We start from the raw sequence: 16,526 nt of genomic DNA, 5'->3' as shown, positions 1-16,526 counted from the left end.
GCCGTTTAAAGTGATGGGAGTTTCTTGGGAATTCAGGTGGAATGGGGATGGGAGCAGTTCATGAATAAAATCTGGCCCGGTTAGTTGAGCAAATGAAGGATGACTTTTGGAGGAGGGACATGCTCCCGTTGTCACTGGTGGGGATGATACAGACCGTAAAGATGACCGTTCTTCCGAGATTTTAGTTTGCTTTCCAGTGTCTCCCTATTTTATACCAAAGGCGTGAGGAAGGGGTCGGTATGGGAGGGAGTCGAGGCGGCATCGTGTACGGGTACAAGTTTAGGAGCACTGGTAACGGCACCTCTGCTGTTCTCGCTGGCTCGGTATTGCACAAGCCCGGTAGTGGTGGCGCCTCAGAGTTTGGGGACAGTGGCGGAAGCATATGGGAGTGAGGGATGTCTGTGTGGGCTCCAATTTGTGGCAATCACCGGTTTGTCATGGGGAGGTTGGATGGGGGATTTCAGGGGTGGCAGAGAGGAGGGACTGAGAGGCTGGGAGATCTGTTTATTGATGGGGGAGCTTTCCTTGTTTGGAGCGGGAGTTTGAATTGCCGGGTGGGAATGGGTTTCGCTATCTGCAGCTGTGGGACTTAGTGCGGAGGCAGGTTTCGACCTTTCCGCTTTTACCGCCACAGGGGGTACAGGATAAGGTAGTTTCAAAAAAATGGGGGAGGGGGAGGGGAAGGTCTCGGCGATTTATGAAGAACTTATGGAGTGGGAGGGAACCCAGATAGGGGAGGTGAAGCAGAAGTGGGAAGATGAACGGGTAAGGAGCTAGAGGAAGGTCTGTGGGGGGATGCTCTGAGCAGAGTCAACATGTGCCAGGCTCTGCCTGATCCAATTCAAGGTGGTACACCGTGCACACATGACAGTGGCCCTGATGAGCAGGTTTTTTGTGGTAGAGGGCAGGTGTGTGCAGGAGGGCCCGCAAATCATGTCCACATGTTTTGGGCATGTCCATAGCTTAGGGGATTCTGGTCGGGATTTGCCGACGTCATGTCCACGGTGCTAAAAGGGGTGGCGTTGCGTCCAGGAGTGGCGATCTTTGGCATGTCAGAAGACCCGCGAGTCCAGGGGCGAGAGAGGCTGATGTTTTGGCCTTTTCCCTCAGGCGCCCACTCCATCTCCAGCCCCTCCCCTGTCAGCAGATCAATAACCCCTCCCTCCCACACCCTCCATAACAAAAAATAACAAACCCGACCCCCCCCCCCTCAACAAACTGATCACCTGCTCGCCCCACATTGTGCTTCCGTGAGCTGCCAGCCCAGGTAGCCCCCACCCATGGTGCCAAGCATCCTCCCCCTCCCTTCGAACATCATATGCAAAACATTACAATCCCCAACAAATACAGAAGAAAATTCCACCCTCCATCCCACATTAAGAACAAAGTTAACCCGCAAACAAAACGGCGAAACGGTCCCAAACTTAGTGCAAAACAATACATACAAAACCCAAAGAGAAAATATATTTAGTAGCATAATAAGAACATAACTACTCGCCCCCAAGTTCAGTGTCCTCCATCACCTGACAGTCCCCTGTGCTTAGAAAGTTAATCGCCTCATCTGGTGATCCATAATAAAGTTCATAAGTGACCCACAAACGCGCTAGGGACAGCATGCCAAACTCCACCCCCTTCTTAAAGAGGTCCAATTTCGCCGTATTAAATTCGCCCTTCTTTTGGCCAGTTCCGTACCCAAGTCCTGGTAAATACCCAGCTCGTTGCCTTCCCATATGCAGCTCTTCTTCTGTCTGGCCCACTTCAAGATCTGTTCCTTGTCCAGGAACCGGTGCATTTGTACCACCATCGCCCTCGGCGGCTTCCTCCTCAGCGCTCGGTGGGCCCTGTCCACCTCCAAGGGTCAATCAAAAGCACCATCCCCCAGCAGTTTCTCGAAAATACATGCCACATATGTCCCTGCATCCAATCCGCGGCTGCCGTCCGAAAGGCCAACAATCTTCAGGTTCTGCCTGTGCAACCTGTTCTCCAAATCCTCCACTTTCTCTTGCAGCCTTTTCTGGTGGTCCTTCATCAGCCCATCTCCACCGCTCATCGTGCTCAGCAACCGCCTCTTCCACCTTCTGGATTGCCTGGCCCATGGGGTTCCAATATCTGCTCCATACGATCAATCGCCGTCCTAATCAGATCCAGGTATTCCTTTCTTTGCTGAGCGGAATGTCTCCTGGAGAAAGATCACCAGCTGCTCCGTTGACTACTGGGTTGGCAGTTTCGGTCCCTGACCCTCCACCATATTCTCCTGTGCTACAGACTCCACTCCCGTCTTCGAGCAACGATTTGTCTTTTCAGACCACTTCTGGTCCACAAATCCATACACTGGTGGGGAATTCTTCTCCTCTACCTCACCAGTCTCCTGTTTTGTCGATCAAACCCACTGTAAATTGTGAAAAAGGTCCACCGTGAGTGGAAGCTACCAAAATGAGCGACCACTCTCATTCCATGGCCACCACTGGAAGTCGCCGAACATCCTCACTTGTAACCTGTGATGGAAGGGAGGTTATTGATGAAGCAGCTTAAGGTGGTTGGACCTAGGACACTACCCTAGGAGCGTCACCATCATAAGTTGAAATCGCAAAGGATTAAACTTGCATTTAAATATATGGTTAGATTACTGGAGGAGTCCACAAGTCTACACTTGTGCTGCAAGGATGATTATTTGTGTGAAAAATATGCCTTTTTATAACTATTGGTGAAGTACAGTTTAAGATCATTGCAATGGTTGTGGTGGGTTGAAGAGTGGCGAAGGTTGAAGTGTCTAAAGAGGAGGGATGATGAGTGTTAAAATGCATAAAGAGAAACCGTGTAATTGCTTGTGGAATTTGCTATAGAACGTTACCGCACTTCAATCAATAAAATTGTGGAAGAATAGAATTATTCATAGCGTGGTATATGTTCATGTGTGGCATAGATTAATTTTTGTGGTTCCATTTCCAAAGTTACATCATTGAAGAAAATTCACACTCCTAACATATTCAATCATTGTTTGTGATAGCTTTTTAATATTGAATAGACTTTGCAGTGCCATTAACTTTATCTTTGCCACAATTTTATACTGAATGGTTTTCTATTGTGAACTGATGTACTGTTCTGGTTTTATGGTGAACTTTATCATCCGTCTGATTTATTGTTGGAATAGTTCTATTTAAATTTATACATGAAGTTGGCTCAGTCGAAAGCAGGGCCAGGAATAAATTAGTTGCGTCATGCATTTATCCACTGACCTGTTGGGGTGTGTCAAAACACCTATTTTTAAATGGGAATTGTCACTGAAAGTGGAGAGATGACATGTCTGAGGAATGGTAGAAAGTTTGATCTTGAGTTGAAGAGCTCTGTGTATGTATTTAAGGTTTTTCTCATGAAATATAATACTTCATATTCGATCCTAGCCTTTTACTCTCGGTAGATTTTGAGGCATGGTTACACTTGCACTGTGTTCTCAGACTACTAACTGGAATGTCTGAATTTAGTTGATATGGTTTGTGGTGATGTAAGCCTGCGGCAAAAATTCCACTCAAAAAATGCAGCTAATTCGATGCTTGAGGCTAATTAATAGCTTAATGAGAAAGTACAATTAAGTTTATGCTGAAGAATGTTAAGCACAGCGAAACTACGTATTGACAACACATTTCAGTTCCTGGCTGACATTGTTATTTAGGTACTAGTCTTCGCAACCAATTAACATGTTTTTGAAGTGAGCATCTATTGAATTTGGGCAACAACTAGTTTCTAGAATTGCGGGTGGCACGGTGGTGCAGTGGTTGGCACTGCTGTCCCACAGTGCCAAGGACCTGGGTTCGATCCCGGTCCTGGGTCGCTGTCCATGAGAAGTTTAAACATTCTCCTTGAGCCTGCTTGGGTTTGGCCCCCACAACCCAAAGGTGTGCAGAGTAGGTGGATTGCCACACTAAATTGCCCCTTAATTGGGAAGAAAAGAATTTGGGAACTCTAAATTTATTTTAAATAACTAGTTTCTAGAATTTGAAGCTGAAGGGAAACAAATACAATGTTGGTGTTTTCTTGGAAAGTGTTTTCTTGGAAAATGTGAAGTAGAGATGCTTCTGTCTGTAATTTATGGTTTTAATTTTGTTTTTTAAAATAAGTTGGTGAAATCTACAGTTACAAATTATGCCAGTGCCTCATAATTGGTCTTTGAAAATATGCACACACAGTTGTCAGGGTCTCATGGCCACATGAGTCACGGGACCACACACATGCTGAGCTAGCTGGGGCAACTATGGACAGCCTAAAATTGGCATCAATGACCTGGGTTAACGAGATAAAAATGTGCTTATTATCTGGCTGCACTTGCTGAAGGTTTGCAGGCTTGGTGGCATTGAATGAAGACTTGCATTCTCATGTCAGGGTTCAGCAGAAAAAGAGTGATGCTTTTTTAAAAAAAAAACATGTTTGTTCGTTAAATCTTTTAAAATTTGTTTGCGACTTGGGAAACTTAAGTCTGGGCATGTATGTACATAGACACATTGACTTGATGCATAACATTCTTGTTGCTTCAGTTCAATGTCTACATATCTATGCGACAGCACGTTCACTGGATTTGCAGTTTCCAAAACAGACTTTCTTCTCTCTTCGATCTGTGTTGTGAAGCTTTATAATTCCCAGCCCAGTAAGTGTTGCAAACTCTGCCTCACCAAACAAACGGACAGCCAAGCTGTATTACTCACATGTCAATACATGCACTGTAGGCCCACCAACAGGTGAAGAAGCTTTGGGATAAGAGACAGTAGGATCTGGTTCACGGGCAAGGGTCTATCATAGCTTTGGCTCATTTAAATTTGTAGACACTTGAAAAAGAAACGAGAAGCATGTTAATGATCTAATAAGGCAACGTTATTGGAGCAGCGATGACTCAAAAAAAAAAAATCATCCAAAACTTTGACTGAAAGCATTGTGGTATTAGAAACAGAATAATGTTAAGGTACAGCTCCTGAATTCCATTCAAAATAAGAAGCTCCAATGGCTGGAGTTGGCCACAATTGACAGTGAGTTGTCTTTTCCGTGTCTGCACCTATCCGAATGTACTCTCTAACCCAACTCAGGCAAAAATAAATTGCTAGCACAGCAGCAACTAATTGTTTTTTTGTTTTCATCTACATAGCAACTGTGACTATTATCCAAAAGTACTTCACTGTCAGCTTGAGGTTGTGAAAGGCTCTACTTAAAATAAAATGCAGGTTTGTTCCATTTAATGAACCAGTGCAACAAAACTGCAGTTGGGGCTTCAGTTTGTGGTTCATTTTTGGCTAAATTTTGATTTTAATCTGTGTTCATTGATTTGTGAAACGTGTTGAAGCTAGAGACACATTCCCATGCATTCCATTAGAGCTACATCATTTTGTAAGCCTGACTCCATTTTTAATGTGCTGCAAAATTTTACATTTGTGCTGAAAATGAATTTTCAAGTTGTTGAAAACTGATCACTAAGGGGACCACCTCGAGCTTAATATCCAAAAGTGCGCAGTATTTTCACTTTTCTCTGTTAGGTTGGTGAAGGAGAATTGAGTTCTAGGAATGTTTTTAAACGTCTCTGGATTTATTTGAAGAATATAACAGTGAAGCAAAGGAAGGTATGGATTTGTTAACTGGAAAAGTTCTTCACTTTTTTCTTGTTCCTTTGCGTATGGCAGGAAATGAGCAGTTATGGTTTTGACATTGGGAGTGTGCACATGTATATTGAAGTGTTTTGCAGTTAAATAGTTACAAATCTGTTTTTTGTAGGCTAAATCAAGTAATCAAGCATGAAATCTTTGAAAAGGGCAGGTTCAGCTGTTCCAGATTTGTCAGGCTACATTAGATCACATCTTCCTACGAGTTTTAATCATTAACACTGTTATTACCAGCCAGGGTAGCTAATGCACATAGAAGATGCACTAAGTTCTGGCAATATTTTTGCGAGACTTTTAATGCGCTACCGAAATTGGAGTTGCATTCACTTTTATTTTCTCTTCACATTTGCAAAATAGCTTCTGGTTTAGAGACCAGGTAATACAAGCAACTAAAAAGTAGATCATTGTGTAAACGAGATACACCGGTGCAAAAACTCCTGACAAAGATTTAGAAAACCAGTACGATTACTTAAAAAGGTGCCCGAGTTTAAACCTTCATTCCCCATAATTGAGCCCTGATTTTTCTTGTCATCTTTTGTCTGTTTTTCTCCATTGCTAAGCAGAGAAAAGACCGAGTTGGTCATCAAGCCGGCTCCATCCTCGGTATGAGACATTCTTGCACTGCCACCCTCTTGTTTCACCCAGTTAGCTACCGTCCCAGCAGTCATGTAACCTCCTGAGACGGGCAAAAAAGAACCACCGGAGAAGGGAGGAAGAGAATGAACAGGAAAATATCCCCTCCTGACACACTGGAAATCAATTGCAGTCAAAAGCGGTTCTTGCTTTCAGGATGCAGATACTGATGACAAGACTTCATTTACTACACAATTCTATTCTACTTGCCCTGTCACACTGTTGCAGTCTCTGGATTAGTTGTGGTCCCTTCGTGGAGTCAATAGGTATTCCAGGATTCGACTTGTTGCTGTGATGGAAGCACAACATATGTCCAATTTATGATCTTTTGTCCCTGTGGTATGAGGCATGACAGGGACAATCTTTGTAATTTGGCCAGTACAGTTGCAGTTTTGGAATAATCCAAAAGTTTGCACTGCTTGAAATGCATGGAATCGAATCGAGAATTCAGACGGGAAACATCACGGCTTGTGAGGGAATCAGAAGTATGTGCAGTACATACTCTGCATCAACTGCAGCAACCTGTGCATACAATTGATGAATAATCTGAAACTATAGATTTTCAGTGGGAAATGGCACCGTTTTGGCAGGACACTGAAGTATTTTCAGCTCGGGGTGGAGGGTCAAGGCACTGTACCAACTGCAGCAGCCAGCACCCTCCAAAAAGGCACAATGTTCCGCTTTTGGAAAAAGTGGAGTCACTTTGCCAAATGCTGCAGATCCAAACAAGGGCAGACTCTATTTCTCCTTTGCCAGCAGTACCTCTGCCAGTTGCTTTCCCTGGGACAGGTGTGTAACTAGGATCAGTGAGTTGGTGTCAAAACCAACACTGGGTGAAGTGCAATGTTCTATCCAGAAATGAACCATGAGAAATAGACCTGGAGGCAACACTGGATCCCAACCAGCTGTCTGACCTCGGGGCCTATAGTGGACAGATGATCCTTGTCGAGGGTGTGGCCACACTTCGCTGAGTACAGGGAAACTTCAACTTCCACGTCGTGGTCCAACATCTCAAGCCATTGAGTACTCTGGGACTGCATCTCGTGATGGATCATTCAACATGGCCCAGAGGTCCATGCTGTGCAACCGTGAGCCCTGAAGATGACGTGGTACAGTGGCATTTTTGACTGTCGTACAATGGGCAAGCTCCCTGTTCTGTACCATATGAAATTATGATGACTTGTCGCATCCAACATGTGTGCCAAGAGCGAAACCAGTTGCGATCATGCAAAGGGTCATCAACAAGCTGCACCCTAGCTGCATAGAATGACCAAAATGGGCTAATTACCCCAGTGGAAGAGGTCACAGAATTTTGGCAATGGTAGCCATGATGAAAAAGGATGGTACAGTCAGGATATGTATCGGCCCTGCGCATTTAAACAAAGCACAACTCTGGCCACATCACACCATGAAGATAACCGGCCACCTTGGACATGCTGCAAGCAAAAATTGCCCTTAGTGTCCATAAAAAGGGGGTATTGGGTTATGGGGATCGGTTGGAAGTGAGGGCTTAAGTGGGTTGGTGCAGACTCGATGGGCCGAATGGCCTCTTTCTGCACTATGTTCTATGTATGTTCTAAGAGTATTTAGTGTGTTAGATGCAATATGGGGATTAAATTCAGGGACCTCAATTTGAAGATCAATCATGCAAAGTGCCAATTCCGGGTCAATCGGGTGCAGTATGTGCCCCACCTGCTGACAGATGGCGCTGTAAAACGTCATCCAGAGGAGCGCTGTAAAACGTCATCCAGAGGAGACTACGGCCATATGCCACCTGGACCTTCCTGTTGATAAGCACACTTTACAGCTTTTCTTGGTTGTGACAAACTAGCTCTCAAAATTCATTCACCTGTTACATAGAGATGTCCAGTGGAGTTCACAACACCACACGGTGTCACTCAACACACTCAAACCATCATCAAAGTATTGTAAAGCTGGTGGAGATGCCAAAGTCCAAGCTCTTGTCCGAATCTCAGCAGATGCATCACAGCATGGACGTGGTGCAGTATGCGTACAAAAATGGTGTTGACCGTCACTGGTCTCTGCCTCAGTGAGGTAAGTGATGTCTTGACAGAATAACACTCTAAATCAATAGGCAAGTAAATCTTTCTTTATTGCTAATGCGCAATCACACGCAGTTGCACATAATTACTTGCTGGATTTAAGACTCTCTACTCAAAGCATAAATAAGATACTACCGCTTCAAGGCTTGGCCAGTCGCTTGACCGGCGGTCGTCTCTGGTCGCTGAGCCACGCTCAGGTTCTTTGTTCCTTCTGTGACTTGATCCCGGGTTGCCACTGTCTTGTGCCTTCTGATGTCAACTCTTATACCTTTTTCAAGACGATCCGTTAGAACATTGGTTATCTTTTAGCTGTTGGTGATTAGCTATTTCTGCGTAGTCAACTGTTTGTTGACCGCACTCTGGACTGCTTCCCCTTATCAGAAGTTGATATAATGTCTTATCTGGTGTCACAAGACATTGCATTGTTCAGCCTTATGACCTACCAGGTCAGCAGATGCCATTTTAGTCCTGTAGAGCCTGACTCGAGCCCATGGCCTTCAATGGTAGACCAATGGCTTTTGCCTCAAGGGCACTCACTGACACAAACTCGGTATGTGCAAATCAAAAGAGCTCCTCTCCCTGGTTTTTGTGTGTCAGAAATTCCACTACTTCATCTACCGCCATCCAGCAAATATGGAAACCAACCGCTCATAACCATCCTGGCAGACAGTAAAATCATGGAAATACTTTATTCTCGCTGCATCCAGGAGCTGAAACAGGCACTGAAACATCGTGTACACTCGACTGCATGGTGTCTGTCATAATATACATCCATGTATATAATTGAGTGCAGACAGGCAGTGATTGACACACAGGATAACCAGTAAGCGCACAGAACACAGCAGCCAATCACCAGACAGGACACGACTACTATAAAGCCAGAGGGCACCAGTTTTCCCGCTCTCTCGGGATCCAGCCTCTGAGGCAGTTGGAGCTCGTGAGCATAGTCAGTACAAACGTCATGTGGTAGTCAGTTAGTCTGGTCGGGCTAGCCTCAGGTCTCCAGTCAAGTCAGCATAGTGTCAACCCACAGTTGATCATGTAAAATAGCTAGATGTTAAATAAAATCGTGTTGCATCTCATCAAGTGTTTGAAGTCTGTCTCTCGCTACACTGCATCAAACTCAGTCCACATAGACCCAGCCTACCAAACACATCAGTGTCATCATGCAAGGCTTGCCAGAATCTTCTTGGGAGCTTCTTCATGTCCCCTGTGGTTTTTATAGAATCCTTACAGTGCAGAAGCAGTCATTCTGCCCATCGAGTGTCTCCACCCTATCCCCATAATTCCACCTAATCTTTTGGACAAAGGGACAATTTAGCATGGCTAATCCTCCCAACATGGACATCTTTGGACTTTTGCTTTGAGGGAGGAACTAACCATTCTAATCTCGTGAGGTCAGTGATTGTCATTCCCCCTGCTCTTCAGCAGCACTACACCCCAACATGTCCATCAAAAGCATCCCGGTTTGGATTGAATTAAAGCCAGTACCAAAGAGTCACTGCATTGATCCTCTATGCAAGCTGATAATGTGGGAGAAGTCTCAAGTTGCTCCCCCTGCAGTGTGCTTAAGCCACACGAAACAGAAGAGCTCCTACACGGAAGGTCCCAGATCTACCGTGGGCGTTCACAGCAGCAGACATTTTGAATGGGACGGCAAGCAACACCTGGTATTGGTGGATTCGTACTACAGATGGTTCAAAATGGACTATTTGACGAGTGCAACCAGCAGTGAGAGACACTTTGCCACGCATGGCGTACTTCAAAAGCTCATTACCGACAATGCCCACCAGTTTGTCTGCTGAATTCCCTACCTTTGCTTCCACTTGGGATTTTCATCCCTTTAACGAGCAGCCTCCAGTTCAGTCGGCTCGCTGAGAGATCCATATGTTCTGCCAAACATCTTCTGGAAAGGTGCGCTGGACAACACTGATTTCTACGCTGCACTTGAGCCTAATCTGCCATGACAAGAGCCTGCCTTCGTCAGCTCAATGGCCATGATCCCGACTGCCAAGGCCATGTTGCAGACAGAACTTGTACCCAATGCCCCTGAAGCATTGTTACAATGCAGATTAAACAAGAGGGTGCATTGTGGCAAACTTTATTTTTCACTCTATGAAAGTGTATCTGATGTATCTGTCCAGTTGACAAAACATTATGTTCTCCTAAACTCCGTGTCATCATAGCTTTCATAGTTTCCAATTTTTGATCATGCTTCCTTCTGATTTTTGAATAAAACTGTTCTGTTACTGAGAGTAAACCATCAATCCAATGTAAATAATAATTATTCTTGTCACACTTCGATTGCAAAATCATTGTTGCCTTATCGTGCAGTTATTATTTTTTGAAGCCAAAGTATATTTAAAACAAACCCAGCAAAATAAGTGCAAAACCTTTTGTATTTTGGAACTGGCAGCATTAAATTGGGGGTCATTATTATGTTGCTCTTAAATTTGCGATCAATAGTCATTGCTCAGCTAATGCAGTTTTTTAAAGTATCACATTTGACCCCTGCTAATATTCAATGCGTAATTCCACAGAGTTTGTTGAAATGAAAAATGAAATGAAAATCGCTTATTGTCACGAGTACACTTCAATGAAGTTACTGTGAAAAGCCCGTAGTCGCCACATTCTGGCGCCTGTTCTGGGAGGTTGCACTGAGTTCTGCTGCTGGTAATCTCCCTTGCTGAATTTCAGTTGATAAAGAGAATTCAGTTTAGAGATAAATCGCCCTCCTGTGAGCCTGTACTTTTTGCTTCATCGTCTTTCTCCTCCTCAGCCTCTTTTCTCATCAGCCCTGCCCTCCCAACCCACCACTCCCACGACAATCTGGGCAATGTGCTCAGCTTTTCCATTATTGCCTGCAGTCTGTAGATGATTTGATGCATAGACAAGAAAAGTATGGCAGCACAGTGGTTAACACAGTTGCTTCACAGCTCCAGGTTCCCAGGTTCGATTCACGGCTTGGGTCACTGTCCGTGTGGAGCCTGCATGTTCTCCCCGTATCTGTGTGGTTTTCCTCCGGGTGCTGAAGTTTCTTCCCACGGTCCAAAGATGTGCAGGTTAGGTGCATTGGCCATGCTAAATTTCCCTCGGTGTCCAAAGAAAAAAGAAAGGAAAAGTAATGTTTCCAACTTCTAAACTACACATTTGGTACATGATTTCTAGCTTGTGCCAATGGGATTGTGTGTTCACAAGTTAAATGCAGGTGCCATTATGAAAAGTTGAGACTTGCGTCCTCCACTGATGGCATAGCCGTGTTGGAAATTTGAGAATTTTTCCAATGTCTCTCTGAATAGTTCTGCCGCGGTGGTTTCTCTTTTCCATGAGAAACACACGCTCATTCAGGGGAGTAGACTGCCCATGGTCTCTGTTAGCAGAAAGATATGTGTGCTGGTCATGACTGAGCTATTGTGAAGTTTGTGATGTAAAATATTTGGCAAACATGCTGTTGGGTACCAGTCCTGAGTATGAATGCAATGATACATGAAGATTCTGAGATGAATTACAATGGATTCTATTTCCTACAAGCTTAGGAATTGCACCTGAGAATGTAGTGGTATGTATACTTTTATAACCTACTGCAGGCATATTTCATATTCTATTTATATTTTCTGGGGAAAATGTTTTTAAAATATATTTATATAAAATAAAATGCTTTAAGGTGAATGTGAGCCACAAAGGTTTGATGATCATGATATTTGGAGGATTGTATGCTGCAGACAATGGCTAGAATTTTCTGGCCTTTCTTGACAGGAGGATCGTCTGCTCCTGCTGGGACCCCCGCCACAGGTTTCCTGGCAGCGGGGAGTGCATACATTGGAAAATCCCATTGATAGACGGAACCAGAAGTTTTTTCTAACTAGGGGGCAATTTAGCATGGCCAATCCACCTACTCTACACATCTTTGGGTTGTGCGGGTGAGACCCATGCAGACAGTGGGAGAATATGCAAATTCCACACGGGCAGTGACCCAGGCCGGGATCGAACCCGGGTCCTCAGTGCTGTGAGGCAGCAGCGTTAACCAATGTGTCACCTTGCCACCCCAAACCATGCTGATTTAACTACTTTATTTTTTTGTTTCAACATTTCAATAGCCTCAGTATGAGTAAGAGGACTAACTAATGATATGATTTCACCCAGAACATTAACATGAACATTAACATGTGTTCAATACCTAAAGAGAAAAAAATAAAATTGTCATTGATTTTGAACATTTTCTTTTCGAGAAACATGAGTTTATATTGGGCCAAAGTTTTAAGGTGGCCGACAGCAAATAGTTATTTCTGATTACAATCCCATTTCTCTTTCCAAATACACACAGAACTAATTTGTGCGCCGCAGTGTGATGAATGATCCTTTTGTTTTTTTTTGTTGAAGGCGAAATGCTTACCAATGCTGTGGAAATCTACATGTCGATTGGTTTAACCAGGTCGGTCAAGGCAACCGTGAGGAGGAGTTTATAGAATGTATCCGCGATAGTTTCCTAGAACAGTATGTAATGGAACCTACGAGGGAACAAGCGGTCCTAGATCTTGTCCTGTGTAATGAGACAGGATTGATTCATGATCTCATAGTTAGGGATCCTCTCGGAAGGAGCGATCACAATATGGTGGAATTTAAAATACAGATGGAGGGTGAGAAAGTAAAATCAAATACTAGTGTTTTGTGTTTAAACAAAGGAGATTACAAGGGGATGAGAGAAGAACTAGCTAAGGTAGACTGGGAGCTAAGACTTTATGGTGGAACAGTTGAGGAACAGTGGAGAACCTTCCAAGCGATTTTTCAAAGTGCTCAGCAAAGGTTTATACCAACAAAAAGGAAGGACGGAAGAAAGAGGGAAAATCGACCGTGGATATCTAAGGAAATAAGGGAGTGTGTCAAATTGAAGGAAAAAGCATATAAAGTGGCAAAGATTGCTGGGAGATTAGAGGACTGGGAAATCTTTAGGGGGCAACAGAAAGCTATAAAGAAGAGTAAGATAGAGTATGAGAGTAAACTTGCTCAGAATATAAAAACAGACAGTAAACGTTTTTACAAATATATAAGACAAAAAAGAGTGGCTAAGGTAAATATTGGTCCTTTAGAGGATGAGAAGGGAGTTTTAATAATGGGAAATGAGGAAATGGCTGAGGAACTGAACAGGTTTTTTGGGTCGGTCTTCACAGTGGAAGACACAAATAACATGCCAGCGACTGATAGAAATGAGGCTATGACAGGTGAGGACCTTGAGAGGATTGTTATCACTAAGGAGGGAGTGATGGGCAAGCTAATGGGGCTAAAGGTAGACAAGTCTCCTGGCCCTGATGGAATGCATCCCAGAGTGCTAAAAGAGATGGCTAGGGAAATTGCAGATGCACTAGTGATAATTTACCGAAATTCACTAGACTCTGGGGTGGTTCCGGTGGATTGGAAATTAGCAAACGTGACGCCACTGTTTAAAAAAGGAGGTAGGCAGAAAGCAGGAAATTATAGGCCAGTGAGTTTAACTTCGGTAATAGGGAAGATGCTGGAATCTATCATCAAGGAAGAAATTGCGAGGCATCTGGATAGAAATTGTCCCATTGGGCAGACGCAGCATGGGTTCGTAAAAGGCAGGTCATGCCTAACTAATTTAGTGGAATTTTTTGAGGACATAACCAGTGCAGTAGATAACGGGGAGCCGATGGATGTGGTATATCTGGATTTCCAGAAAGCCTTTGACAAGGTGCCACACAAAAGGTTGCTGCATAAGATAAAGATGCATGGCATTAAGGGTAAAGTAGTAGCATGGATAGAGGATTGGTTAATTAATAGAAAGCAAAGAGTTGGGATAAATGGGTGTTTCTCTGGTTGGCAATCAGTAGCTAGTGGTGTCCCTCGGGGATCCGTGTTGGGCCCACAATTGTTCACAATTTACATTGATGATTTGGAGTTGGGGACCAAGGGCAATGTGTCCAAGTTTGCAGATGACACTAAGATGAGTGGTAAAGCGAAAAGTGCAGAGGATACTGGAAGTCTGCAGAGGGATTTGGATAGGTTAAGTGAATGGGCTCGGGTCTGGCAGATGGAATACAATGTTGACAAATGTGAGGTTATCCATTTTGGTAGGAATAACAGCAAACGGGATTATTATTTAAATGATAAAATATTAAAGCATGCCGCTGTTCAGAGAGACTTGGGGGTGCTAGTGCATGAGTCACAGAAGGTTGGTTTACAAGTGCAATAGGTGATTAAGAAGGCAAATGGAATTTTGTCCTTCATTGCTAGAGGGATGGAGTTTAAGACTAGGGAGGTTATGTTGCAATTGTATAAGGTGTTAGTGCGGCCACACCTGGAGTATTGTGTTCCGTTTTGGTCTCCTTACTTGAGAAAGGACGTACTGGCGCTGGAGGGTGTGCAGAGGAGATTCACTAGGTTAATCCCAGAGCTGAAGGGGTTGGATTATGAGGAGAGGTTGAGTAGACTGGGACTGTACTCGTTGGAATTTAGAAGGATGAGGGGGGAATCTTATAGAAACATTTAAAATTATGAAGGGAATAGATAGGATAGATGCGGGCAGGTTGTTTCCACTGGCGGGTGACAGCAGAACTAGGGGACATAGCCTCAAAATAAGGGGAAGTAGATTTAGGACTGAGTTTAGGAGGAACTTCTTCACCCAAAGGGTTGTGAATCTATGGAATTCCTTGCCCAGTGAAGCAGTTGAGGCTCCTTCATTACATGTTTTTAAGGTAAAGATAGTTTTTTGAAGAATAAAGGGATTAAGGGTTATGGTGTTCGGGCCGGAAAGTGGAGCTGAGTCCACAAAAGATCAGCCATGATCTAATTGAATGGCGGAGCAGGCTCGAGGGGCCAGATGGCCTACTCCTGCTCCTAGTTCTTATGTTCTTATGTTAAAAACTCCAGTTCCTCTTAAGAAAAGTGCTATCTAGTCTTTATAATCTAGTGTGGTAGCTGTGCTCTTCACTCTGCCAAAGCGATAACTTTTATAGCTGGGATGACTTCAGTTGGCATTTGTCTTGACATTGGTTGATTGGAGAAAAGTTTTGTGTATGGAATAAAAGGGAAGCACCGTGGATATAAAATTGGCTGAATAGTAGGCAACTGAGTGATGGCCAATGGATATTTTTCTAGCTGGAGCAAGGTTTGTTGTTATTTCCCCGGCTTTTTGGGGGGGGGGGGGGGGGGGGGGGGGGGGGGGGGGGGCGGGGGGGGCGGGGGGGGGGGGGCGGGGGGGGGCGGGGGGGGGGGGGGGGGCGGTGCGGCTTGCTTTTCCTGATATCTATTAATGATAGATATTGGTGTGCAGGGGCAATTTCAAACTTTGCAGATTAAACAAACCTTAGGAAGTATTGTGAAGGGGACAGTGTAGAACTTCAAAAAGGGCATGGACAAATTGATGGAATGGGCAGTAGATGGCAGATGAAGTTCAATGCGGAGAAGTGTGAGGTAAGAGGGGCGCAGGAGTAAAGAGACCTGGGTGTCTATGTGCAGACACCTGAGGAAAGAGCAGTGCTCCGAAAGCTAGTGTTTGAAACAAACAGGTTGGACTTTAACCTGGTGGTGTAAGACTTCTTGCTGTGTGCATAGATCAATGAAGGTAGCAGGATGGATGGAGAGAGTAATAAATAAAGCATATAGTATTCTGAGCTTTATTAATAGGAGAATAGATTAGAAGAGCAAGGAGGTGATTCTGAACTTAGAGAAGGCACTAGTTAGACCTCAGCAAGTCTGGCAGCATCTGTAGGGAGAGAAAAGAGCTAACGTTTCGAGTCCAATAACTCTGTCAGCTTTGACAAAGAGTCATCGGACTTGAAATGTTAGCTCTTTTCTCTCCCTACAGATGCTGCCAGACTTGCTGAGATTTTCCAGCATTTTCCCTTTCGTGTCAGATTCCAGCATCCGCAGTAATTTGCTTTTCACTAGTTAGACCTCAGCTGGAGTACTGTGTACAGTCCTGGGTATAACACGATAGGAAGTATGTGAAAACATTGGGGAAAGTACAGAAGAAGTTTCTGGGATGAGAATGGTTTTGGAGATGAAACTTCAGTTATGAGGATGGAGTGGAGTGGTTGGGACTGTTATCCTTGGAGAGGAGAGGCTAAGATAGATTTAAAATAATAACAAATTTAGAGTACCCAATTAATTTTTTCCAGTTAAGGGGCAATATAGTGTGGCCAATCCACCTACCCTGCACATCTTTGAGATTGAG

The 16,526-nt window shown here is 44.1% G+C and overlaps 1 protein-coding gene across 5 annotated transcripts in view; it reads left to right on the top strand.

Moving 5' to 3' along the window:
* Positions 1 to 16,526, top strand: part of kank1a (KN motif and ankyrin repeat domains 1a) — a 430,902-nt gene that overhangs the window by 128,732 nt on the left and 285,644 nt on the right. Inside the window, exon 1 of one of the 5 annotated variants that reach the window (XM_038804685.1) lies at positions 5,500 to 5,600. The exons of the other annotated variants lie outside the window; for them this stretch is intronic. The gene's annotated coding sequence lies outside the window, so the exon portion shown is untranslated. Of the gene's footprint in view, positions 1 to 5,499; positions 5,601 to 16,526 lie in introns of those variants that run through there. 5 annotated transcript variants of the gene reach the window in all.

Source organism: Scyliorhinus canicula, chromosome 8 (assembly GCF_902713615.1).
Source record: "Scyliorhinus canicula chromosome 8, sScyCan1.1, whole genome shotgun sequence".
NCBI lineage: Eukaryota > Metazoa > Chordata > Chondrichthyes > Carcharhiniformes > Scyliorhinidae > Scyliorhinus > Scyliorhinus canicula.
The sequence above is the reverse complement of the archived record's forward strand: the minus strand, read 5'-3'. Positions and strand labels throughout refer to the sequence as shown.